This window comes from Hyla sarda, chromosome 3 (genome assembly GCF_029499605.1).
Source record: "Hyla sarda isolate aHylSar1 chromosome 3, aHylSar1.hap1, whole genome shotgun sequence".
Classification (NCBI taxonomy): domain Eukaryota; kingdom Metazoa; phylum Chordata; class Amphibia; order Anura; family Hylidae; genus Hyla; species Hyla sarda.
In genome coordinates this window covers 202,260,536-202,287,773 of record NC_079191.1, presented here as the reverse complement: position 1 = coordinate 202,287,773, position 27,238 = coordinate 202,260,536, and the positions used below count along the sequence as shown (strand labels likewise).

Here is a 27,238-nt window from a genome sequence, read left to right as displayed (position 1 = left end):
GACGGAATATGAGGTCGGAATTTGAGGACAGGCTATGAGGACAGCACATGAGGGTGGGATATGAGGTCGGGATATGAGGACAGGATATGAGGATGGGATATGAGGTCAGGATATGAGGACTAGATAGGAGGACGGGACATGAGATCGGGACATGAGGATGGGATATGAGGTCAGGATATGAGGACGGGATACGAGGACAGGATATGAGGTTGAGATAGGAGGACGGGATACGAGGTCAGGATATGAGGACGAGATTTGAGGACGAGATATGAGGTTGAGATATGAGGTCGAGATATGGGGAAGGGATATGGGGACGGTATATGGGGTCGGGCTATGTGGAACGGCTATGAGGACGGGATATGAGGTTGGGATATGAGGATGGGATATGAGGATGGGATATAAGGACAGGATATGAGGTCGAGATAGGAGGACGGGATAGGAGGTCAGGATATGAGGACGGGATATGAGGTTGAGATAGGAGGTCGAGATATGGGAACGGGATATGGGGTCGGGCTATGAGGACGGGATATAAGGTCAGGATATGAGGACGAGACATGAGGATGGGATATGAGGACATGATATGAGGTCGAGATAGGAGGATGGGATAGGAGGTCAGGATATGATGGCGGGATATGTGGTCGAGATAGGAGGTCAGGATATGAGGATGGGATATAAGGTCGGGATAGGAGGTCAGGATAGGAGATCGGGATATGAGGTTGAGATATGAGGATGGGATATAAGGACGGGATATGAGGTTGAGATATGAGGACGAGATATGGGGTTTGGATATGACAACAATATTTGAGGACGAGATATGAAGTCAAAAGCATCCTATTTTGTTGATTTTCCTCCCCAACAAGGATTAGGAAGGAAAAAAGGGGCAATGGCGGATACTCAGCTAGTATATCTATATATATAAAACTCAATGTGTGTGTGTGTATGTTCCAGCATCACTTCCAGACGGCTAAAGATATTAATATGAAACTTGGTACACATGTTACTTATATGTCAGCAACAAACATAGGATCGGTACCTATCCCCAGGGTCAGGGTTTTTGTTTAAAGTCCAATGCAAATCTATGGGAAATGTATGTTCCAACATAACTTCCATACGGCTGGAGATATTTCAATAATACTTGATCACATGTTACTTATATGTCAAACAAAATATATATAATAGTTAAATTAACCCCTAACCTACCCCAATATGTGAAGGATAGGGCTTTTGTTTTATGTCCCATGCAAGTATATAGGACTTTTGGTGCCTTACTCCACAAGCTCTGCATCTCCTGGTGAATGTGTCAGTCCGGCCACACCCTCCCCACATTCCATGCCCCATCTTGCAGAGAAACGCCCACCCTTTAAGCCGCACAACTTTTATTTTACAATATCTTTACCAAAACGCATCCCTACCTGAGGACGGCATATGAGGATTAGAAACAAGGATTAGATATGGGGATGGGATATGAGGACAGCATATGAGGATGGGATATGAGGATGGGATATGAGGTCGGCATATTGGGTCGGGATATGAGGACGGCATATAAAGTCGGGATATGAGGATGGGATATGAGGACGGGATATGAGAACAGGATATGGGGTCCGGATATGAGGAGGGGATATGAGGATGGGATATGAGGTCGGGATATGAAGACGGGATATGAAGATGGGATATGAGGACGGGATATGAGGTCGGGATTTGAGGACAGGATATGAGGACGGGATATGAGGAGGGATATGAAGACAAGATATGAGGTCGGGATATGAGGAGGGGATTTAGGGTTGGGATATTAGGAGGGGATATGTGATCAAGATTTAAGGATGGGATATGAGGACAAAAGCTTCCTCCTTTGTTGCTTTTCCTCCCCCACAAGGACATGATAGGGAAAAAAAAGTGCAATGCTGCGTACTCAGCTAGTGGAACATAAAGTACAGAGAAGAATAACATTAATGTTACTGGTGATGCATATTTAAACAAAAATATGGGCATGATGTTTGGGTGCTTATATAAATGGTCTTGTTATAAAAACACCTGGTTGATCCAGGGAAGAAACTAATGGCATATCCAAGCAATATACCATTGATGATGATCCTGAGACAACCTCTTTATGTACTAGGCTTGAAATGACTGTAGCAAACTGTGCTGCAGCTATACTTTACCTGGGTTTTTCTTTGATTTTTTTTGTCAAAGGATAAGTAGAAAATGCTTCTTATATGTAACTATTGGTAGACTTCATGCTGCTTTAGTCCACACAACTGATCTTGGAGGCAACAGATATTAATCTCCTGATGTGAACTTTGAAAACTTTTAAATTCAATATTTGTGTCTCCACTTTAAAGCTTAATATTGATCTTTGCTCAGGGTCTTTGCACTGGCCATTTCCAATTAATATAGAAATGCAAGTTACATTGCAAATAGGGAATTGTATGGCATCGGATCCCAATAGGTAATGTCACTTTGTAAAGTTTTAAGCATAAAGCACTTGTCTGGAAAGTTAGCAATTATAACACTGGATATATATAGCAAATATGAAATCCACAGGTAGCAAGAATACTCTCAGATCCTAATGAAAACAGTGTAAGGTAATGATTGGCAGCAGGTCATGGCTCTGTTCAGGCTACAGTTAAAGGGGTTGGCCGCCTTTAATAGAATAAAATAAAATCCTGCAATGTTTTATTTACACATGCAGTGAGGTTTCCCTACAGCCCCATTCTCTCACATCAGACTGCTCATCGTCCATATATGGCTGGCTATGGAGGATCACATAATCATTCATGTTACTGTGCCTCCTTTACTGTGCATTCACTTCTTGCTTCATTTCAGTATACTGCTATGGAGGAGGCACAGTGACATGTATCATCACAAGCTCCTCTATAGGAAGCCATGTATGGACGATTAGCAGTCCGGCTGCATACATTGATGAGGGACCAAGCAAGAGCGGAGCTCCAAGATTTGAGACAACAGAGTTGCACAGAAGCCTCACAGTATGTGTAAGTATAACATTATACGCCCTGCAGTGTCTTATTTAAAAAAATGATAAAGGTGGCCAACCCCTTTAAAGAGGACCTGAGGCATAGCCAAGGCATCCCCTGACAATAAAAGCTGATTGAAAAGCTAGGCTTGCTTCTATACAACAAAGTGTTGTATTCATAGATCGTTTAAAAGGGGTTATCCAGGACTAGAAAAACATAGGATATTACAGAGGGTAGGGCTGGGCGGTATAACGGTTCATACTGAATACCGAAATTTTTGCCCTGCACGATATGAATTTTTCCCCATACCGCAATACCAGTTGGGCCCCTCCCCCTCGGGAATGAATTATCAGCCCAGCACTGCGCTGTCCCCACATCGGGGAACTAATCATATGTGACCCCCAAGCGCTGTTCTGCCCCCTTCCCCAATTAATTATCAGCCCAGCACTGTCCCCATCGGGGTAAATACTCACATATCACCCGCAAGCGCTGCCCTCCTGGTCCTCCTGTTTGTTGCGGGCCGCCGGCACTGACACTCTATACTGTACGCTGTATCCCTATGCCCGGGCTGCAAAAGGTAAACACAATAAACTTTAATTCACCTCCTGTTGGTCTGGTACCGGCCTCACCTGCTTCCTGGGGACTGGAACGTCGCACAGCCATAAGCCTATCACTGGCCGCAGCATTGTTCTGCCTCGTCGAGTGATAAGTTGAGCCCACTGTCATGTAAGAAGCCGGCTTCTTACATGACAGTGGGCTCAGCCTATCACCGGCCAATGTCGAACATCGCTGTGGCCAGTGATAGGCTGACGGCTGTCCGAAGTTACCGTCCCCAGGAAGAGCGTAAGGCTGACGGAGGAACGTGTGTTAAAGTTTATTTTGTTTACCTTTTGCAGCCCGGGCATAGGGATACAGTGTACAGTATAGAACGTCAGCGCCGGCGGCCCGCAACAAACAGGAAGATGAGGAGAGCAGCGCTTGCAGGTGATATGTGAGTATTTACTCCGATGGGGAAAGCGCAGCGCTGGGCTGATAATTAATTTGGGGGTGGGGGTGGGAAATACTGTTATATACCGTGGAACCGCCATAAGTTACAAAAATACAGTGATACACATATTTGGTCATACCGCCCAGCCCTAACAGTGGGTATTACATTACTGTATGGAAATCTTTGCTAATCTGTGTAATAACACTTTAGTCAGTACAATTTGTGTACTCCGGTCTATGTAAAGGTACTAATAAGAAAATCCCATCTCCAAAATAGTTTTAGCTCCTGGCTCCTAGCATCCTCATTTGTTGCTGGGTTAGCTGTGTCTGACCACATTTCTCCTACAATGCACATTAAAATGAAGCAGAGTTTGACTGAGCAGTTGAACCTCATTCTATGACATCTACAGTAAATGTCCAAGCCAGGAGACAGGCCGGCATTTCATGACATCTTCTCTCTAAGTGGATCTTTGTCCACCACATGGACCAATGAGAACATGATAAGACCAAAATGATGGAGAAATTCTGAAATAATACTAATATGTTTCAGTCAGGGAGCCTGATGAAGCAGTTAATGGTGCAATTTGGTCCGTGACCCAACGTCTGAACTCCCATTTCCATCTACTGCCTCCCTGCTTGACCACCGACTTGCCGTGATCTTAGAAGCTCTGCTGCAGTCAGCTGACCGGGGGAGTGCTCCATTACTCTTCTTACCGTGAAGCTGTTTCAGTAAAATGTTAACATTTTTGTTTCATGTCGTGTCTTTTTTTGAATAATAAATATAAAGCAACAAACAGTCCAATGACATAGAAAACCAGGTCATTCACCTGTCACTTAATATATTTTCCACTTGGGCTCATTGTATATTTGTCCTTCGCCTCCATAAATATTATACATAGTAGTGTTAAAGAAAACCTAATCTTGTTGGTCTGTCTGACAGTCTGCGAAAAAGTCCATTACATAGAATATCTAATCCCGTAATTACAACTCATTGGAAAAGTGTCAGCTCTTGAAGCACTTCCATTAACGCCTCATTGCTGACAGCAGTGTATCCAAATTTACCTGGAGCACAGTGCAGTAAAGACATTGCACTTACAAAGCAATATAGTGTATGTACAGTCATTAAAATGGATACAGAACTTTATGATGCTCCAGGTCACCACGCAGCATTATCACTCCTGGTTATTACACTGGGAACAAACATCAAAAGCTAAAACCAATCCTTTCCCTCTTCTCTAATTGTCTATTATGGTTAATGGTGTTGACACAGCGTAGATGTAAACGGTCATGCATTCTTACATTCTCACTTATATATAGTGGACACTGTATAATTTAAAAGGGTTTGGATGTACTTGCGCGCAATATCTAGTAACAAGAAAATGTTAAGGTACTAAAATTGTCACCCCTTTAAGGTGTAACTTGAAGCTCTTGAGACACATTGCCATAATGGCAATGAGGTCCTCCATCATGTCTTCATGGACTGTACCACTATACGTTGTCAGCAAAAAGAAATTCTGATGTATACAGCAGTGTACACATGACATGCCCATTGACTTTAATAGATCGAACTTAGTCCACTATTATGCTATGTTCACACGGCGAAATGTCCATACGGAATTATACCGGAATATTCAGCACTGACATTCTGCTGCAGCAGAGTCCCATTGATTTTCTGGTGAAATATCCGCATGGAATCCTAATGCCGGCATCCCCAGAAAGGATAGATTTGTCTATTCTTTCTGCGTCTATGAGATGGCTCATTTCCGAGCGGTCCTAGCACTTGCTGGATTGTGCAGATCAGCGGAATGTTCACCTGTGTTTTCCAGGCGGACATTTCACACTTTTACAGCTGCGTAAACGTGGCCTTAGACTTTCACTTTAAAGCAATATACCCCAAAAATTTGATGTGCATTGGGAATTAAATTAGTTTAACCCCTTAAGGCATTTTTTTCTCATCACCTTCTAAAAATCATAACGCTTTCAAGTTTGCACATAAAATTCCATATGATGGCTTATTTTTTGCACCACTAATTCTACTTTGCAGTGACATTAGTCATTTTACCAAAAAATCCACGGCGAAATGGAAAAAAAATTCATTGTGCCACAAAATTGAAGAAAAAATTTCATTTTGTAACTTTTGGGGAGTTCCGTTTCTACGCAGTGCATTTTTCGGTAAAAATGACACCTTCTCTTTATTCTGTAGGTCCATATGGTTAAAATGATACCCTACTTATATAGGTTGGATTTTGTAGTACTTCTGAAAAAAATCATAACTACATGCAGAAAAATGTATACGTTTAAAATTGTCATATTCTGACCCGTATAACTTTTTTATTTTTCTGCGTATGGGCCAGTATGAGGGCTCATTTTTTGTGCTACATTCTGAAGTTCTTACTGGAACCATTTTTGCATTGATCGGACTTTTGATTTTTATTCTTTTTTTATGATATAAAAAGTGACCAAAAATAAGCTATTTTGGACTTTGGAATTTTTTTGCACGTACGCCATTGACCGTGCGGTTTAATTAACGATATATTTTAATAGTTTGGACATTTATGCACTCGGCGATACCACATATGTTTATTTTTATTTACACAGTTTTTTTAATGGGAAAAGGGGGGTGATTCAAACTTTTATTAGGGAAGGGGTTAAATGTCCTTTATTAACTATAACACTGCACACGGGAGCTATAACACTGCACACACTGATCTTTTACCCTGATCCCTGCAAAGCCATAGCATTGCATGGATCAGCGTTCTAGGGGCTTGATTTCTCAAGCCTGTAGCTCAGGCTTGGAGCAATCAAACGCCAATCGGATGCGACGGAAACAGGTGAGGGGACCTTTGCTAGCATCCTAGCTGATCGGGACATTGCGATTTTATCGCGATAGTCCCGATCAGCCCGACTGAGCTGCAAGGAAGCTTTTACTTTAGTTTTGTACGCGGCGATCAACTTTGATTGCCGCGTCCGAAGGGTTAATAGCGAAGGGTTAATCTGTGCCCAGCAATCTGTGCCCTGGGATTAGTCCAGGGTCCCGGCTATCATTAGCAGCCAGGACCAACCCGGTGTGATGCGGGGTCACAGCGTGACCCCATTTTAAACACAGGGACCAGGCGCAGGGCGTACAGGTACGCCCTGTGTCCTTAAGAGGTTAATACCAGGTGTTTTCTTATGTGGCAGTGGGCCTTAGTATCAACTCTGACACAAAGGCCTCAGTGTCACTTCTATCTCTGCAACCCCTCCATATGACCTAACAGGTAGTATAATAAATAGAAAAAAATTAGTAATAAGAACACTGATGGATGGTTTTGTATCCTATTTTTCCATAACTACTTTAATTATGGATACATAACAGTGATAATCCTGTGTACCTACAAAAAAGAAATCCATTTCTATGGAAGCAAGAGTAATTCCCCCTCTTCTCCTAGTGATTTTAATGCCATAATTACTCTTTACCCAATGAATACAAACCGGCATCAAATACAACCGCAATCATACAAGTTACTCCAGAAAATATATAATGTAATATAATACGGTACGCATACCTTAATTACAGCCGCCAAGTAAAATCTACATTACCTCTATAATTATTTAATGTCATTTACTTTTGCAGCAATGGGATGCATAACGTATTTCTTAAAAGCAAAACATGCATTTCTCATGATTAATCCATGACTGAGGACATAAATATAGTAGTCTTTAAAAATACATAAGATGAATTAAAAATAGTTGTGAAAGTTAATTTAGTGTATATAGCGGCAGTAAAAGTTCTCGGTATGAACTTGGACTCTAAAATTGGTTCATTGAGTATCTACATTATTAGGCTTTACTTGTTATAAAGGTACTGAACATCATACAACTGTAAGGGTGCATTCACACCACGTTTGTGCAATACGGCCGCCGCAGGCGGCCGTATTGCACAAGCGTGATGTGAATGCACCCTAAGTAACACACTGTTCACATGACTTTTAATCATAACAGAGCCATTGGAGGATTGATTCTAATGAAACCTGACAGATCCCATATACTTATAATGGAATCCATAGGATTACCACTACTGATGGCGTGCTACAGCCTATTATTCTTGCCTTGCCCTTAAAGGGGTTATCCAGGAAAAAAAACTTTTTTAGATATATCAACTGGCTCCAGAAAGTTAAACAGATTTGTAAATTACTTCTATTAAAAAATCTTAATCCTTTCAGTACTTATGAGCTTCTGAAGTTAAGGTTGTTCTTTTCTGTCTAAGTCCTCTCTGATGACACTTGTCTCAGGAAACGCCCAGTTTAGAAGCCAATCCCCATAGCAAACCTCTTCGAAACAGAAAAGAACAACCTTAACTTCAGAAGCTCATGAGTACTGAAAGGATTAAGATTTTTTAATAGAAGTAATTTACAAATCTGTTTAACTTTCTGAAGTCAGTTGATATATAGAAAAAAGTTTTTTCCTGGAATACCCCTTTAAGACTATTGGAGCCCTTGGCAGAGCCTAAGGTTAATGGAGATACTGAAGTCCTTGTTTACATAATTTTTGCACTTAGGTAGGTTTAGATTTTGGCCCTGTATGTATAAAGCTTATTTTTATGTTTCAATCGTAACACGTTCATGGTATCCCAGCACTATGAATTGACAAGCTGAGTTATTCTGGTTATATACTATTCTACTATCTATTGTATGGTCATTTTGTTCTCTGTTTTTATACTTAATTGTTCAGTTGTTTTTGTTCTATATTTCCGCTTTCTATGAGTTTACTAAGACCACCTTAAGTTTCAGGATTCCTGTCAGATCAGCTGGAAAGCAATTTGCACATCTGCCACCTCCAGGCAGGGGGCCATTTGCAATATTGTCCCTCTCTGCCACCTGAATATCTCTTGTTGCCATCTGCATTTTCCGAAATAAAAAGCATTGTAGCGAACATAAGAAAAAAACTAGGCAATATATTTTGTTTCCATTATTAGCAGGTCTTTGACTAAATTTAGTAGTTTTCAGAAAGCTTTATTTATAGCAGTTCCAGAACAGTAGTCCTAATCTCAGAGAACACATACTAGAGCTGTTAAAGGGAACCAATCACTACATTTCACCATATCATACGCTTGGCAATGGGTTATAAATGGTAAAATCTGTATCCTCACCATCCCCAGGGGACGTTCCTGCCCCCAGGAACAGTGAGGATATGAAGTTACAAAGTCCCCCCCCCCCCCCGGTCGCCCCATAAGAAGTCCCCTTGGCTGGGACTTATACTTACCAAGGTCGCTCTGCATCGCTCCAGCCATAGTCATGCCCCACTTGGCTTGATTAACAGCCTGCGTCACGGCTCTACTCCGTCTGCTTAGGGAGAAGAGTAATGACACAGGCCATCAATCAAGCCGAGAGGGTATGACTACGGCCGGTCTGATGGGACCCTGGTAAGCCAGTAGAGGACTACTTACTGGGAAGCCAGGAGGGACATTATACCTTCATAACTTCACCATCCCTGAGAGGAGTAATATCCCCCGGGGATGGTGAGAATACAGATTTTTACCATATATAACGTGTTGGCAAGCGTTATATTTGGTAAAATCTAGTGACTGGTTCCCTTTTAAGGAGTTTTCTGGGCATCTAACATGATGGTCTCTTCAGTGGAGCTATGGTCGGCAGGGTGCTTACACCTAGCACCCCCACTTATCAGCTGTTCCTCAGAGTGGAGGCTCAGAAACATATACAATAAATTCCTGGAGGAGATCAGCTAAATTCTGTAGTGGTGGAATCAGATTACTGTAGTGGACCTCCCATTAAAGTGAATAGAAGCCACACTGCAGAAACCCTGCACCAACTCTACACAATGATGCCAAGTCTTCTGGCCATTTACTGTGTATATGCCCGATCCAGGGGCTGCACAATGGGGGTACTGGGTGTTAACACCCCACCAATCAGACATTAATAGCCTATCCTGTGGATAAATGTCTAGATGTTAAATGCCCCCCAAAAATCTTTAAAACATTTTTCCATCAAAGAAAGTGAAATTTTTTGTATACAACTTGCAGTGATTTGAATTAGGATATGCTATTATTTCTTCTTCCTGCTTGGATCTCTGCTGATTCATAGGATAAAGGGGCCTCAAGGCTGGTGCTTTTGGCCACCTTCTATGCAAAAAACATGCATGGAGCTGTCATCCAGTTCCCTGTACACTGGCTAACACAGAGGCCATAATTGTCACGATGCCGGCTGGCAGGAGGTGGATCCTCTGTGCCAGAGAGGGATTGGCGTGGACCGTGCTAGTGGACCGGTTCTAAGTCACTACTGGTTTTCACCAGAGCCCGCCGCAAAGCGGGATGGACTTGCTGCGGCGGTAGTGACCAGGTCGTATCCACTAGCAACGGCTCAACCTCTCTGGCTGCTGAAGATAGGCGCGGTACAAGGGAGTAGACAGAAGCAAGGTCGGACGTAGCAGAAGGTCGGGGGCAGGCGGCAAGGTTCGTAGTCAGGGTGGATAGCAGTAGTACTGGTACACAGGCTTTGGACACACAAAACGCTTTCACTGGCACAAGGCAACAAGATCCGGCAAGGAAGTGCATGGGAGGAGGTCAGATAAAGGCAGGGAGCAGATGGAAGCCAATTAAGCTAATTGGGCCAGGCACCAATCATTGGTGCACTGGCCCTTTAAGTCTCAGGGAGCTGGCGCGCGCGCGCCCTAGAGAGCGGAGCCGCGCGCGCCAGCACATGACAGCAGGGGACGGGAACGGGTAAGTGACCTGGGATGCGATTCGCGAGCGGGCGCGTCCCGCTGTGCGAATCGCATCCCCGACGGCCATGACAGTGCAGCGCTCCCGGTCAGCGGGACCGACCGGGGCGCTGCGGAGAGAGAGACGCCGTACGCGCTCCGGGGAGGAGCGGGGACCCGGAGCGCTAGGCGTAACAGTACCCCCCCCCTTAGGTCTCCCCTTCTCTTTGTCCGGTAACTGCCTCCCCTGGGATGAGGACACCGGGAAAGGATGGAGGGATTCCTCAACGGCAGGCAGTACAGCAGGAGTGGGAATGGGGAGGGAGGGCAGAGGGCGAGGCCTGGCACGGGGCAGTGTGACACCAGGACGAGGGCCATGAGGAGGCACCGAGGCTTGCCTGACTGGACTGGGAGGGGGGGAGAGGCACTTCTTAAGGCGGGCAGAGTCCATAACGACCTTAGGGAGACCGGATACAGGAGGAACCACAGGGTCACGGCAGGGAGTACTGGTAACCGGTTTAAGGCAGTCCTTGAAGCAAGAGGTACCCCAGCTCTTGATCTCCCCTGTGGACCAATCCAGGGTTGGGGAATGGTGTAGAAGCCAGGGTAGTCCAAGGAGAACTTCAGAAGTGCAATTGGGGAGGACCAAAAACTCAATTTTCTCATGATGAGGTCCGATGCACATTAGGAGGGGCTTCGTGCGGAAACGCACGGTGCAATCCAACCTGGCTCCGTTGACCGCGGAAATGTGGAGTGGCTTGACAAGACGGGTCACCGGGATGCGGAATTTATTCACCAAGGACTCCCGAATAAAATTCCCAGAGGCACCAGAGTCCAGGCAGGCCACGGCTGAGAGGGAAGAGCTGGCTGAAGAAGAAATCCGTACAGGCACCGTGAGACGTGGAGAAGCAGACTTAGAGCCAAGAGACGCCACACCCACGTGAGCTGGGTGCGTGCGTACGTTTCCCAGGCGTGGAGGACGGATAGGGCAATCCACCAAGAAATGCTCGGTACTGGCACAGTACAGACAAAGATTCTCTTCCTTACGGCGATTCCTCTCTTCCAGGGTCAGGCGAGACCGATCCACTTGCATGGCCTCCTCGGCGGGAGGCCTAGGCGCAGATTGCAATGGAGACTGTGGGAGAGGTGTCCAGAGATCTAAGTCTTTTTCCTGGCGGAGCTCTTGATGCCTCTCAGAAAAACGCATGTCAATGCGAGTGGCTAGATGAATGAGTTCATGCAGGTTGGTAGGAGTATCTCGTGCGGCCAGAACATCTTTAATGTTGCTGGATAGGCCTTTTTTAAAGGTCGCGCAGAGGGCCTCATTATTCCAGGAAAGTTCAGAAGCAAGAGTACGGAATTGTATGGCGTACTCGCCAACGGAAGAATTACCCTGGACCAGGTTCAACAGGGCAGTCTCAGCAGAAGAGGCTCGGGCAGGTTCCTCAAAGACACTTCGAATTTCCGAGAAGAAGGAGTGTACAGAGGCAGTGACGGGGTCATTGCGGTCCCAGAGCGGTGTGGCCCATGACAGGGCTTTTCCAGACAGAAGGCTGACTACGAAAGCCACCTTAGACCTTTCAGTAGGAAACTGATCCGACATCATCTCCAAATGCAGGGAACATTGCGAAAGAAAGCCACGGCAAAACTTAGAGTCCCCATTAAATTTGTCCGGCAAGGACAGGCGGAGGCTAGGAGTGGCCACTCGCTGCGGAAGAGGTGCAGGAGCTGGCGGAGGAGATGGTTGCTGCTGCTGTAGCTGAGACTGAATCTGCTGTAGCTGCGACTGGAGTTGCTGAGTCATGGTGGTCAAGTACGACAGCTGGTGATCTTGTTGGGCAATCTGTCGGGCTTGCTGGGCGACCAGTGTGGGGAGGTCGGCGACAACAGGCAGAGGAACTTCAGCGGGATCCATGGCCGGATCTACTGTCACGATGCCGGCTGGCAGGAGGTGGATCCTCTGTGCCAGAGAGGGATTGGCGTGGACCGTGCTAGTGGACCGGTTCTAAGTCACTACTGGTTTTCACCAGAGCCCGCCGCAAAGCGGGATGGACTTGCTGCGGCGGTAGTGACCAGGTCGTATCCACTAGCAACGGCTCAACCTCTCTGGCTGCTGAAGATAGGCGCGGTACAAGGGAGTAGACAGAAGCAAGGTCGGACGTAGCAGAAGGTCGGGGGCAGGCGGCAAGGTTCGTAGTCAGGGTGGATAGCAGTAGTACTGGTACACAGGCTTTGGACACACAAAACGCTTTCACTGGCACAAGGCAACAAGATCCGGCAAGGAAGTGCATGGGAGGAGGTCAGATAAAGGCAGGGAGCAGATGGAAGCCAATTAAGCTAATTGGGCCAGGCACCAATCATTGGTGCACTGGCCCTTTAAGTCTCAGGGAGCTGGCGCGCGCGCGCCCTAGAGAGCGGAGCCGCGCGCGCCAGCACATGACAGCAGGGGATGGGAACGGGTAAGTGACCTGGGATGCGATTCGCGAGCGGGCGCGTCCCGCTGTGCGAATCGCATCCCCGACGGCCATGACAGTGCAGCGCTCCCGGTCAGCGGGACCGACCGGGGCGCTGCGGAGAGAGAGACGCCGTACGCGCTCCGGGGAGGAGCGGGGACCCGGAGCGCTAGGCGTAACAATAATATTATGAAATATCCTAACAATATGCCATAATATTTGTAGATGGTAATATTTGGTGTACGCATTCTGTTAAAGGGAACAAATCACTAGATTCTACCATATATAACGCTTGGCAATGTGTTATATATGGTAAAATCTGTATCTTCCCCGTCCCTGGGGGATGTTATTGCCCCTGAGGATGGTGAGGATATGAAGTTATAAAGTCTCCCCCCGGCCTAACCGTAAGTAGTCCCCGAGGGGGTGGACTTATACTTACCAGGGTGAGTTTTGGGTAACCCCCCAAAAAACATAAGATGAGCATAGAAAGAGTTATGGTTGTTCAATGTCAATGGGTTCAGGATTCTAAGGTTGCAAGGCAACAATGGCAACACAATTGTTTATGTGAATGGTGTCAGCACCATTCCATTTAGAGTAATTTTATCTATATATATATAAAACTCAACGTGTGTGTGTGTGTGTGTGTGTGTGTGTATGTATGTATGTATATATGTATGTATGTATGTATGTATGTATGTATGTTCCACAAAAACTTCCAAACGGCTAAAGATATTAACATGAAACTTGGCACACATGTTACTTATATGTCAACAACAAACATAGGATAGGTGATTTAACCCTTACTCACCCCCATTTGCCAGGGGCGGGGTTTATGTTTAAAGTCCCATACAAGTTAATGGGAAATATATGTTACTGCATAACTTCCAAACGGCTTGAGATATTTCGATAATACTTGGTCACATGCTACTTATATGTCCACTTAAAATATAGGTTAGTTAATTTAACCCTTAACTACCCCCATTTGTGAGTGTCGGGGTTTTTGTTTAAAGTCTCATGCAAATCAATGGACAATGTATGTTCCCATATAATTTCCGTTAGGCTGGAGCTATTTCATTACCTGGTACACATATTACGAGTCAGGATATGAGGACGGGATGGGAGGTCGGGATAGGAGGACGGCATATGAGGACGAGATATGAGGTCGGGATAGGAGGTTGGGTAGGAGGTCGGGATAGGATGTCGGGATAGGAGGTCGGGATAGGAGGACAAGATAGGAGGACGGGATATGAGGACTGGATAGGAGGTCTGGATAGGAGGTAGAGATATGAGGATGGGAAAGGAGGTCGAGATAGGAGGATGTGATAGGAGGTCAAGATAAGAGGTCGAGATATGAGGACGGGAAAGGAGGTCAGGATAGGAGGACGGGATAGGAGGTTGAGATAGGAGGTCGAGATAGGAGGTAAGGATAGGATGTCAGGATAGGAGGACAAGATAGGAGGACGGGATATGAGAACGGGATAGGAGGTCTGGATAGGAAGTTGGGATAGGAGGTCAAGATAGGAGGTTGAGATATGAGGACGGGAAAGGAGGTCGTGATAGGAGGACGGGATAGGAGGTCTGGATAGGAGGTCAGAATAGGAGGTCGAGATAGGAGGATGGGATAGGAGGTCAAGATAGGAGGTCGAGATATGAGGATGGGAAAGGAGGTCAGGATAGGAGGTCGGGATAGGAGGACGGGATAGGAGGTTGAGATATGAGGTTGAGATAGGAGGACGGGATAGGAGGTCGGGATAGGAGGTCAGGATAGGAGCTCGAGATTGGAGGACGGGATAGGAGGTCTGAATAGGAGGTCGAGATAGGAGAACGGGATAGGAGGTCGAGGACAGGATAGCAGGACGGGATAGGAGGACGGGATAGGAGGACGGGATAAGAGAACGGGATAGGAGGTCGGGATAGGAGGACGGGATAAGAGAACGGGATAGGAGGTCGGGACAGGAGGTCGGGACAGGAGGTCGGGATTGGAAGTCGGGATGTGGGGTTGGGATATGACAACAATATATGAGGACTGCATATGAAGTCAAAAGCTTCCTCCTTTGTTTATTTTCCTCCCCAAAAAGGATTAGGAAGGAAAAACCGGGCAACGCCGGCTACTCAGCTAGTTCAAAATAAATTCAGCGGGAGAGCTGTACTTAGATAACAATTAAAATATAATAAAACCATAAAACAAATATATAAAATACAATGGAAACCAATAAGACAATCCTAAAGCAGTACATGGGATTCTATTGATTGAGGAATGCCAATAATCGGTAGCGCTGTATGGTTTGCAAAGCACAATATATTCTGGAATTAGCTAAATGAATTTTATGCATGACAATGAAATTCTTGAGGAAATCACAAAAGTAAATGATCTGACTAGAACAGATGGTTGCTATTACTTTCTACATCAAATTAAATAGCTTATGGTAATAAAATAAATACAGTATGTGTAACACAGGATCTAGATTTATTCAGAAAGACAACAGTGGTCTATGTCCATAACACTATTCTTTTTATATTACATTATTTTAAAAAGTAGGTGTGTGATCATTGTGAATCCAGGTCCTCTATCTCCAGGCAAACAACTATTATCAGCAATATATAAAAAAAAAAAAAGGACTGTGCACTATGGAGAATCCACGTGAATTCCACCTTGCAGCAATCTCCTATTGATTTCAATTGGAATTCCAAAGCGGAACTTCTGACATGGAATTGGATTCCGGTGGAAGATTGAGCATGTTTAATGGTATATAAAATGCCAGTCTTAAAAGAATCGCCCCCGATGTGTTTCCGGAATATCTGCTTCATTTCTATAGGCATGTGTGGTTATTTGTAAGTGTAGTCAATAAAACTGTACTTGACCACGTAGTCCTTCAATGTACTATTGTGACTAAGTGAAATAAAATGTTAAAGCTTCACATTGTATTTTATGCAAAGTAATGATGTAGCTTTTATCCACAAAATGCCATTTGCAATCCTCTATAATCTGTATATAATGCATCATTCATGTATTAGGATACAGCACTTTAATGCTCACTGTACAGGCCATATTGCATAACACAATAAGAGCCATAGTAAACTAAAGTACTCTAACCGGTATATCTTAGTAATCCACTAAACAACTGAACTCTTTTTCCTTGCTGATCTTCCTTTTTATAAGCCTTACGTGTTGCCAAGTCTGCTTTATTTAGGAATACATTAATAATGTTGATTAAAATATAGCAGAATATTTTCTTAGCCACAAAACCACAGTGCTCCATTAACTGGGAAAAGTTCTGCTCCGCTGCAGACACATAGACATCAATAATGGTTAAAGATTGAAGAATGAAACTGGTAGAAAAAGGACAAGGTACAAAAAAGGAATCAAATGTACCATATATTTCGCCATATAAGACGCACCAGCATATAAGACGCACCCAATTTTAAAGGATGAAAATCTAGAAAAAAAAGATTCAGAACCAAATACAATGTATAGTATAGGACAGTGATCTTCAACCTGCGGACCTCCAGATGTTGCAAAACTACAACTCCCAGCATGCCGGGACAGCCGTTGTAGTTTTGCAACATCTGGAGGTCCGCAGGTTGAAGACCACTGGTATAGGAGGTAGTACTCACATGTCCCCGCCGCTCCGGACCCATCACCGCTGCCCTGGATGTCGCCCTCCATCGCTGTCGCCGTGTCCCCTTCGCTCCAAAACGTCTCTGCTGCCCGGTATCCTCGCTCTCCGTCGCCGCCATCAAGTTCCTACGCACGTCGCTTCTATTGGATGACGGGACGGTGTGCACGATGATGTGATGACGATGAAGGAGAGCGCCGGCCATGCACGGAGCAGACACGGAGGAGGCAGGTATGGTCCCTCCCGGTGTCCTGTAAGCTGTTCGGGACGCCGCGATTTCACCGCGGCGGTCCCGAACAGCCCGACTGAGCAGCCGGGTTAGTGTCACTTTCGCTTCAGAAGCGGCGGTCAGCTTTGTTCACCGCATCTGAAGGGTTAATACAGTGCATCACTGCGATCAGTGATGTCCTGTATTAGCCGCGGGTCCCGGCCGTTGATGGCCACAGGGACCGCCGCGATAGGACAGGGTTTTAATGTGTATTTGCCGTACAAGACGCACCAAATTTTCCCCCCCAGTTTTGGGGAAGAAAAAATGCGTCTTATACGGCGAAAAATACGGTAACAATTATACCAAATTTTTCTTTTCTAAACTAAGAGATCTTTTTAACCATGATATTAGGGTCTCATGCACATGGCCATTTCAAAATCTGTCATCTGGTATATAAAGTCCTTGGCATACCATGGGCCTATAATATATCTCTGCGTGCATTCCATTTTTTACAGGTGCCAGGCTCCCTTGCACTCCATAACATAGACATTTTCTCCCTAGGAAGCATTGCTTGTTTGTGAGAATACAAGGGCTCAGAGAGAAACCATCTGGCAGTACACAGAGTGCCTACGGCTCTGAAATATAGACCTGTAGGGATTCAATGGAATACTGTACAGCATTTAGCTGTACAGCATGAGCCCCAAGACATTGGTTGATGTCTTACAATTGCCAGTTAAAATGTATGTAACACACAGTTCTATGGAACCTAGTCCCATCATAGGTATAACTATAGCCGCTTCTATGGGCCCAGTGATTTCGGAGCTAATTTTTTTTAGGAAATAACGAGTAGATTTCTCCTATCTTAGCACTACTATGTGGGTTCTGTAATATTTGGCATTATTATATGTCAATTATAGATATCGTTATTATGATTTTGTTATGGGACCCTAATAATTCTAGCTGAATTCCGTTATCTGTAAAGAAACAGCAAGGTTATAATCTAGCACTTTTCTACGAACAGTGAACTCTTTGGAGGCTTTCATAATATTATCGAAGACAAACTTCACATTTGGAGTCATATAACAAAAATAGATGGGAAGTGGGCGTTTTTTCTTTATTTCTGGATAGTATCTTCCAATAAAATTTGAGGTGTTGAATAGAAATAAAATCGTTTTTTCGACAAAAGCCAGATGCCTTTTCAATAAAAAGATCAGGTATTTGAAATCCAACATGTCTGATCCTTTTTCACCTGACATTATACCTGTATCTCTGGGCATAGTAAGTTGGTCCCAATATCATATGAGGGTTGTAAGTATTTTAAGTGATGTATATAGACAAATGGAAAGTTTTGTGCATATATCAGTAGAATAAGTAAATTCATAAAACTATGTAATATCGGATTAGAGGAAAATAATCTAAAACTATCCAACCAAAGCTGTGTCAGACATCAGAAGGACATGACTCTCAACTGGTAACACCCAGTTGACTATTAAGTTATACATTTCTAAAAGGAATAACCGATGAATGGCACAACACAGAGATAAAAAAAAAAAGATGTTCCAGAATTGTTATTTAATGGGTAATGTTGCTAGGACTGCTGTAAATATACAGCTCCTTCCAGTACCCCTTTGCAGGACCTGCCCATTCAGCCAATGACTGGCCAAAGTGATGTCTTGATCAGTGATTAGCTATGGGGTCAGCAGAGGAAAGAGATAAGCAATGTGGGGGGCAGAAAGGAGCTCTATGGAAGCTGCAGGGGACTGGGCTATATACATTTTTTTTTTTTATACCAGAATAGAACTTTAGATATGGAGGTCTCTCAGGTTCAGAAATATACTGAGACATAATACTAACAATTACATAATCTTTCATGCATATACTTAACCTTTTGTTTGTTATGTTTTTCTAAAATATTAAATTAAGTCAATGAAGCAAAAAAGACTTTTTTTATGAGAGCTATTATCATACATAATGCAAGTTAATGTAGATTTATTCCCACTACATTACCTATCGATTAATCACTGGGGCTTCTTCTTAATGCACCCTTTGCCTCATCTGTAATAACTCCGGAAGATACATCTCTGCTGTGGGATTCAGCATTGATTAAGGCTAAAATAACAAAGGTGGCATTGTCTGGTCCTCATAACAGATCAATTCTTCTTTATCTACATTGTTTGTATGGTCCCATGATGCTGCAAATGCTTTATACTTGCAAAAAGATACTAATATAAAGGCTTTAATAGACTTCTTTAAATGGCTCTCACAATGTCTTAAAGGGAATCTGTCATCAGTGTCACCCGCACTAACCTGTTGGTACAGTGTGGGTGACACTGATGATAATGACACTTACCTATCCCCAATCTGTGGTCCCATTTGCCATTGTCCTCCTTGTTCGGGTGGAAGGCTTGGTGCATCGGTGGCACTCCAGGAGAACGTTGATGTGTTTCGGGAGCGCTAATGTCACCGCTGCTGCTTCACCAAGCCTGCTTGCAGTGCGGCAGAGTGAAGAAGCAGCAGTGGTGACATTAGCATGCTCCGCCCATGCACCAAGCCTGCCACCGGAACAGGGAAGATAACAGATGAACTGGACCATAGATTAGGGATAGTGTCACCTGCACTACCTGCCTGTAACAACAAGGTTAGAGCGGATGACACTGGTGACAGATTCCCTTTAAAGATGGGTAGTTATAAGCTGTCACATATGTCAAGCAATCCGTCAGTACTGAGCTGGATCACTAGTCACAACTGATGGCGAAGTGTATCAATTGTGTATGATCCGGAGCCCAGTTATTTCTGCATACTGAAGGGGGAAAGCACTGCCAGATGTGTTCCCCTGTCTGTCCTGTCCAGCAATCCAGCTTTCAATTTTGGACGTCAGATAAATCTGTACTGTCTTTTTCAAATGAATGGGATCAGTTCAATGATCAGACTAAGCCAAATTACCAGATATATGTAATAGCACCCTGAGACTATGAGGTTCACACACACTGCAAAACTTTTTATTCCACAAGGTGTAAATAGGAGTTTACAAAACTAAAAATTTTTTAATGAAAGGTGTTTTTAGTAAAGAAATACATACCCAAAAACAAGAGAACTTAGCTTGTCTTTGAAGCATGCAACTTCCCAGCCCTAAACTTGCACAAGGCTTCAGAGACGTGGATAAGAATTTGCCAAAAGTTCCATGCATGGGACTTCTGGAAAATCTGTATTATGATCCCTGAAGCTTTGCGCAAGACTTAGGCTCAGAAGTTGCCGTAATATTTAAACACATAACCTGCTGCAGGGACTACATCATTGGATGTATGCTTTAAATCAGAGCTTAATAGGGTATCCACACAAGGCGTGTGTTTAGAAGACAACCCATATATAACCCTACAGCTGGATGAGATAAATGTTATGGTAGATGAAGTATAATACAGTACCAGTCACTTAACGGAGGTCATTCTTAACATATTTGAAACTGATGTTAACAAAAGTCAACAGTCGGTTATATTGAAAGATGTTGTTACAATTAAATATAAAATAACAGACCGGTGGTATTAATATTTAGTATCGCTGCAGGCAGAATTGATTGATGACCGGTTAGTGAATGACATATATGGAATTGAATTTTTTTTGGTCACATGACATCCTAGAAAAAATGAAATAAAATATGTCCAAAAAGTCAGATCAAAATGCTTTGATCATGAAAACTATACAAATTGGATATAGTTGTAATTATACTGACCTGAAGAATCAAGATAACATGTCAGTTGAGCTATATATATATATATATATATATATTTTTTTTTTTATAATTTTTTTTAATTACATTTTTTAACCCATTAAGGAGGCAGGGTATATGGGTACACCCTTGCGTCCTGTAGATAAGGATGCAGGGCGTAACTGTACGCCCTGGTCCCGTTACTGCTGATTGAAACACGCTCATGAGCTGAGCGTGCTTCATACGCTGTGGGTCCTGACTGCTATCAGCAGCAAGGACTCAGGGTTGATGCCGATTTATGACACAAAAAGGAGTCCTGAGGGTTAAAACAAAAAAATAGTGATCATGTTTGATAAACTCCTAAGTAGTTGTATTGGAGGTGCAGAAGAAGCAGTAGCATCTAATGGATGGTGTCTAAGAGGGCACACGAGGACACTATCATCTGCAGCAATCCCATGTAAAATGATGCTGAGCTGTCATAGTATATAATAATACTTGTACAATGATGTATCATTGTAGAGAGAGTTCACCATGGAAATGAATACTCCACTTTTTAAACACACAGTATAATATATACAGTGTATATTAAGTGCATATGACTTTGGAATTGGGCTAATACAGATTATATATTAGGGTCAAGGAGCTTCAGGATACACATCTGCTGGTAATTCACAATATCCAATGATATGACAACTGTCAAATCCTGTAGATGCTGGATTATGGTATAGGATGGACTGATAGCAGGGACCTGCAGAGCATTATAATAACTCATGCACTGCCATCTTTGTGAAATTCATCATGAATACTATCTTAGGGATATGCTACCCAAAGAAATGCCATCACCGAGAACATGAAAGCAAGGCAAACTATTTCATATCCATCAAATGACTATCTTTATGGCAAAGAAGAGATTGTGTCATAGTTCAAGGCTTACTAGAAATCCTCAATATATTTCGGTTGCCATGGAAATAATAACAGCTTGTAGACGAAAAAGTAGTGCCTTCAGCTCCTCAAAACTCTGCATAATGCCCTAAAAGAGGCAGATATTAATATGTAACGAATGATAGGAAAACCAATTATATATAATGAATAATAATTTAAAGAGTACATCTCATGAGCTTGATAAATTTTATAATCCTCCCAATTCACTGCCCTATCCTGATAAACCACCCCCTGACTTTATTTTTATTATTTTAAAATTTTTCTACCTTGATATTGCTCTGTATTTTCTGCTCAGTCTCAGTCGGATTCACAGACTGGGAAGGGGTGTTATCCAGCAGACGTGACATCATCTGAAGCCATATAGGGGAGAACTTCCTCCCTCACTCTGCTACACACAGCCCAGAACAGTTCAGTGTGTTAGATTCGCTATGATTGGCTAAGGCTGCACAGACACCCCTCAGCATTTCCTGATTTTGGACTTCTGCCAGGCAAGCAGGAGTCCAAAGTCTGTGCCAAAGATGGGGGAAAATGTCGTCTGGACAAGTACGAAGACACCTAGTGGCAGCTTTTTTAAACATGAAAAGGGCTATTATGGTAACTGTGCAGCACAGCTGAGCTCAATAAACTGTCATCAGGTACATGTACATGGTGATGCAGGAAGTCATCCCTAATCACCACGTACATGTACCTGAATTTGGGGTTAAAGTACATTAGAAAGATTTTTATTTACCATAAGAAGTGCAATATTAAAAATATATATTAAATATAAATATATGAAAACCAAATTGGTCTCCAAATTGTCAACCTCCAGCATGCTGGGTAGTCCAGAGAACTGAACATATCAGACTCTTATCTCCTATCCACAGGATAGGGGATAAGTGTCTGATTGCAGGGGGTCCAGGATAAGTGTCTGATATGTTTGGTTTCCCAAACTACCCCTTTAAAAGTGCACTGTCAGATTTTAAAAATTTTTATATGTTGTACATCTTTAAAAAACATTAACTTTTTTAAACATAGCATATTATACCATCCAGAACATAATTATGGCTGGCTGCAGTATCAATTTTTGTCCCAGATGAAGCACAGGCATGGACAAAGTCTAGGAATTGAGGGCAGGACTAGCACTCCTAAGTGCTCACTCCTGTCCTGTCTATCAGACTCCAGTCTGAAAACAGAGAGGACAGGGTTAAAGTGCAGCCTGCAGTGATTGGATGAAGAGATGCAGCACAGCACAACAGATTCAGGGAGGAAGTGAAGGCATGGTAAGTGAGGGTGGGCTCAGTGCTGTCTCCGACATCGAAATATATATATTACATTTTTTTTCTGTGATATATCAGGTACGCTTCAATGGACAGTTTTATAATATATCTTTGTAGGCATTATAGATTGAAGTTACAGTTTCCTGATACAGTGCTGCAAATCTCTGCTTCCATTCACAGTCAAAGGGGTATTTATCATGGGCGATTTTTTTTTTATTTTTTTTCGAAAGAAGTGAAAACGATAAATAACTTCACAAATTTTGCGCAAGCTCCAGAAGTTGTGCAAATATTTGCTGTATCAACATGGCCTCACGGGCTGGTTTAATTTATTTAAAGGTGCGTGCCTCTACATAAATCCAGCGAGAACATGCACTGGCGGGACACTTCTAAGACAGGCAGAAATCTTGATAAATGCCTCCCTGGTTGCAGCCATCACAAGTGGTTGCCTACTGAAGTCAGATTTCTACAACTCCTATTAATCTGAGTGGAATACACTCTGCTGCCACCTCTGTCTGTCTTGGGAACTGTCCAGAGCAGGAGAGGTTTGCTATGGGGATTTGCTGCTACTCTGGACAGTTCTGGGACAGACAGAGGTGTCAGCAGAGAGCACTGTGGTCAGACAGAAAAGAACAACTCAACTTCAGCAGCTGTTAAGTACTGGAAGGATTAATATTTTTTTATAGAAGTAATTTACAAATCTGTTTCACTTTCTTGAGCCAATTGATATGATAAAAAAAAATGCTTTTTCATGGAATACCCCTTTATTGCCGTCACTATATAAAGTAGAGCAGGGGATTTGCATCTTTAACAGAAAAAATTGGAGCACTGACCCCTATAAAGATATATGACGAAAGGAATCTCCAAATTCCCTTCCTAAAAATGAAATGATCTTTAAAGTCGGGCATTCGCTTTTAGCGCTGGAGCAGGCAGCTTAGTGATATGACAAGTCTATAAATAAAATAGTAACATAGGATTAAACAAAAAAGGACAAAATCTATATAGATCCTTCTTCACTTTGAGCAGTATTTCCCAGCTGTTGCGAAACAACGGCTGTCTGGGCATGCTGGGAGTTGTAGTTTTGCAACAGCTGGAGGCACCCTGCTTGGGAAACACTTAGAGTATGGCAATTAGAATAAATCCCAGAATCAATTACAAATGTTAAGTAACCTAATAGAAATTAATTAACTAAACTAAAAAAGAATAAAAAACAATTTACAGGTAAACTGCCTGGCACTCTATAGCGGGTAAATAGAATAGCCATTAGCTTGTCTATATTGGAACCGGAAAAAAAAACATTTACTTGAATAGGTTTGAACAGTTCTATACTCTAGATAATCTCTCTTCTTTCCATCCTTTGATATTCGTCATTCACCCAGCATCATTTTCTGCAATTTAGTTCTTTATTTAGCTCAAAAAGAAGGCATTATTCTAAATAGGTAGGGCAGTCACCCACTGGCATCAGTTAGGTTGCCCTTAGCAACCACCAATTGAAGGGCAACTTATTATTATTATGTTTTTAATACGATAATGTAATAAAAGACTGAAGGGCCAGGCATTGAACGCTTGTTAATAGTATTCTTTAGCTTTTTAGCTCACTTATAATACATTATTTCTAATTTTCCAAAATCAGCAAATAAAGCAAATAAAAAGGACATTCAAACAGCTTACTTTTATGAGCGTGTACTATCTAGGACAAGGAATAAAGGATTGTGTCACCTGTCACCGACGTGCAGGGCATCTCTCTAGGGGATGCCACAAAGTTGTCTAGTTTCTGATTCCAAGCAAAATAATAAAAGGAACTAACCAATGCACAATAAGGTTACAACTGCAGCTCCGGTGGTCGTATCGAGGGAAATAGGAGCAAACTCTACAGTCACGGTGGTAAATGAATGTAACAATAAGTGACTTGTTAGGGGATGTTTATAGGGCACACTTAAATACGTATTACTTATATTTTGAATTGAAATACACATGAAGGGTAGGGTCACATGCAGTGTTTCCGCAGCGCGAAAATGGGCCGGCGGCAGTCACAAGAGAGAACTCCCTGCTGCGGCTCGTAGTGGCGGACATACCTGTGGTGAGATTGCTTCTTTCACTTTGCACAGGCCTTCATAAAAATGAAAGAAGCAAGCTGATTGGTTGCTATGGGCAACTGGGCAACTTTGCCACACCATAGGTTTTGATAAATCTCCCCCAATGCTCATTTGTAGCAGATGTGCAGTGTGAAATCCGCCGCTATGAGCGGACATACAGAGCTGCTATGCATAGGCATAGTACTGATTAGTGTTATCTGCAATCTACTTTTCTGGTCTGCTAGAATGCAGACCAGAGGAGAAGATCACAGCACACGGCCGGGAGCAGGTGAGCAAAGCTCTGGCGGCCATCTTTACTGATCAAATCCCTGCAGGATTTCACCAAGGGTTGTCCAATCAGTCTCTGTATGACCACTGCATACTTCAGATGCCCTGATCTGTATTGAAGAGATAATGGTGGGAGGATATAGCAGCAGAGACCCGCAATCTGTGCAGTTCCAGCGATTCCTGCATAGATCGTAAACGCTGCAGGGCGTAAAAGTACCAGGCAGCGAAGGCATACATTTATGCCCTGCGTCCTCTAGAGGTTAAAGAAGCTTTACATGATTGAAAGTTATCAAAATAAGTTGGCTGTCCGGGCATGCTGGGAGTTGTAGTTTTGCAACATCTGGAGGTCCGCAGGTTGAAGACAACTGGTATATGAGGTAATGTTCACGTGTCCCCGCCGCTCCAGACCCATCACCGCTCGTCACCGCTGCCCTGGATGACGTGGCGGTCAGCTTTGATCGCCGCGTCTGAAGGGTTAATACAGGGCATCACTGCGATCGGTGATGTCCTGTATTAGCCGTGGGTCCCGGCCGTTGATGGCTGCAGGGACCGCCACGATATTCGCCGTATAAGACGCACCAACTTTCCCCCCCAGTTTTGGGGAAGAAAAAGTGCATCTTGTACGGCGAAAAATACGGTACATCCAATGTAAAACGGGTTAAGTCACTATAACCTGATATAAATAAAATTAAAATAAAATCAATAAGCACATCAAATTGTGTCCGTAGCAAAGAACAAGTAAAATTCTTTAACAGTATTTGGTTTGTTTTTTTCCTGAGGCACCATGGATCTTGAGGTTTTACAGGCTTCTATCACATTCTCACAAATGTAATGTTTCCAAAAAAGAAGCCAAAAATAACCTCGAATTTCTTCATTCCACATAGAAATATGACTATTTCCCTAGCAATAAATTATACAACTGTGATCAACAAATAAGCCAGGAATTTCTTCTATCGTTGGACTTTTCATGAGAACCTTAGTAACAAATATCACTTTTAATACTTGTCAAATACAATTAGTTTACTTGCAACTGAATAAGAGTCTTAAAATAGAACATGAACTTCCCCTCCAGCAAAGGAAGACGGCGGCTGTTGTCTGTCTACCTGCATATGATCTTTTCTGTACCTGTAATGCACATTACAGCTATAATCCGTCATTAAGAGGAAAAATAATGGGCAGTAAATCCTGTTTGTACAGTACTTGTAAATCAGACCCATTTCCTCTAAGCATCACCTATTGGAGGATGTAGAGAATCCATCTTATAAAGCTAATGAGGCATAAAGACAGCTGTTTCATCTCGTTCATCTGCTTTATTGGATTTCTCTTAGCAAAATGTTTATTATGAAGGTTTCCTGCTTAGACAAAAAGTATCAGACCTTCTTAACTTGCTTGTACTAGAGCCGTTACTACAGTAGGCCTTAGGCAATGCATAGAATAATAATGTTTTTTTAATACCTTTAAAAATAATTAAATAATAATCATAAAAATTATCATCGTGATCATGACAATATGCATTTATTTTAGGATACCGAAACAGACTGATACATTTCTTTTTATCATGTGTATAATCCATTCGTTTGGCAACCACTTTTAATTTTCTGACTGTCATGGGTCTGGCAAAGAAGAACCCCTTAAAGGGATACTCCGCCCTTAGACATCTTATCCCCTATCCCCTGCTGCACCCGGCGTTCGTTTATAGCGTTGGGTGCAGTGCCGGAGGCTTGTGACGTCACAGCCATGCCCCCTCAATGTAAGTCTATGGGTGGGGGCATGACGGCCGCCACGCCCCCTCCCATTGAGGGGGCGTGACCGTGATGGCACGAGCAGGGTGTGGCCATGACGTCACGAGCCTCCGCCCTGCATCGCTAGTCATCCGACACGGAGCGAAGTTCGCACCGTGTAACAGATGTCTGGGGTGCCGCAGCCAAGATCGAAGAGGTCCCACGCGACAGGACCCCTGTGATCAGACATCTTATCCCCTATCCTTTGGATAGGGGATAAGATGTCTAGGGGCGAAGTACCCCATTAAGGATCAGCCATA

The 27,238-nt window shown here is 43.3% G+C and overlaps 1 protein-coding gene across 5 annotated transcripts in view; it reads right to left on the bottom strand.

The window, feature by feature from the left end:
• KCNQ5 (potassium voltage-gated channel subfamily Q member 5) overlaps positions 1-27,238 on the bottom strand; it is a 638,117-nt gene that overhangs the window by 511,330 nt on the left and 99,549 nt on the right. The gene's annotated exons all lie outside the window — the stretch shown is intronic.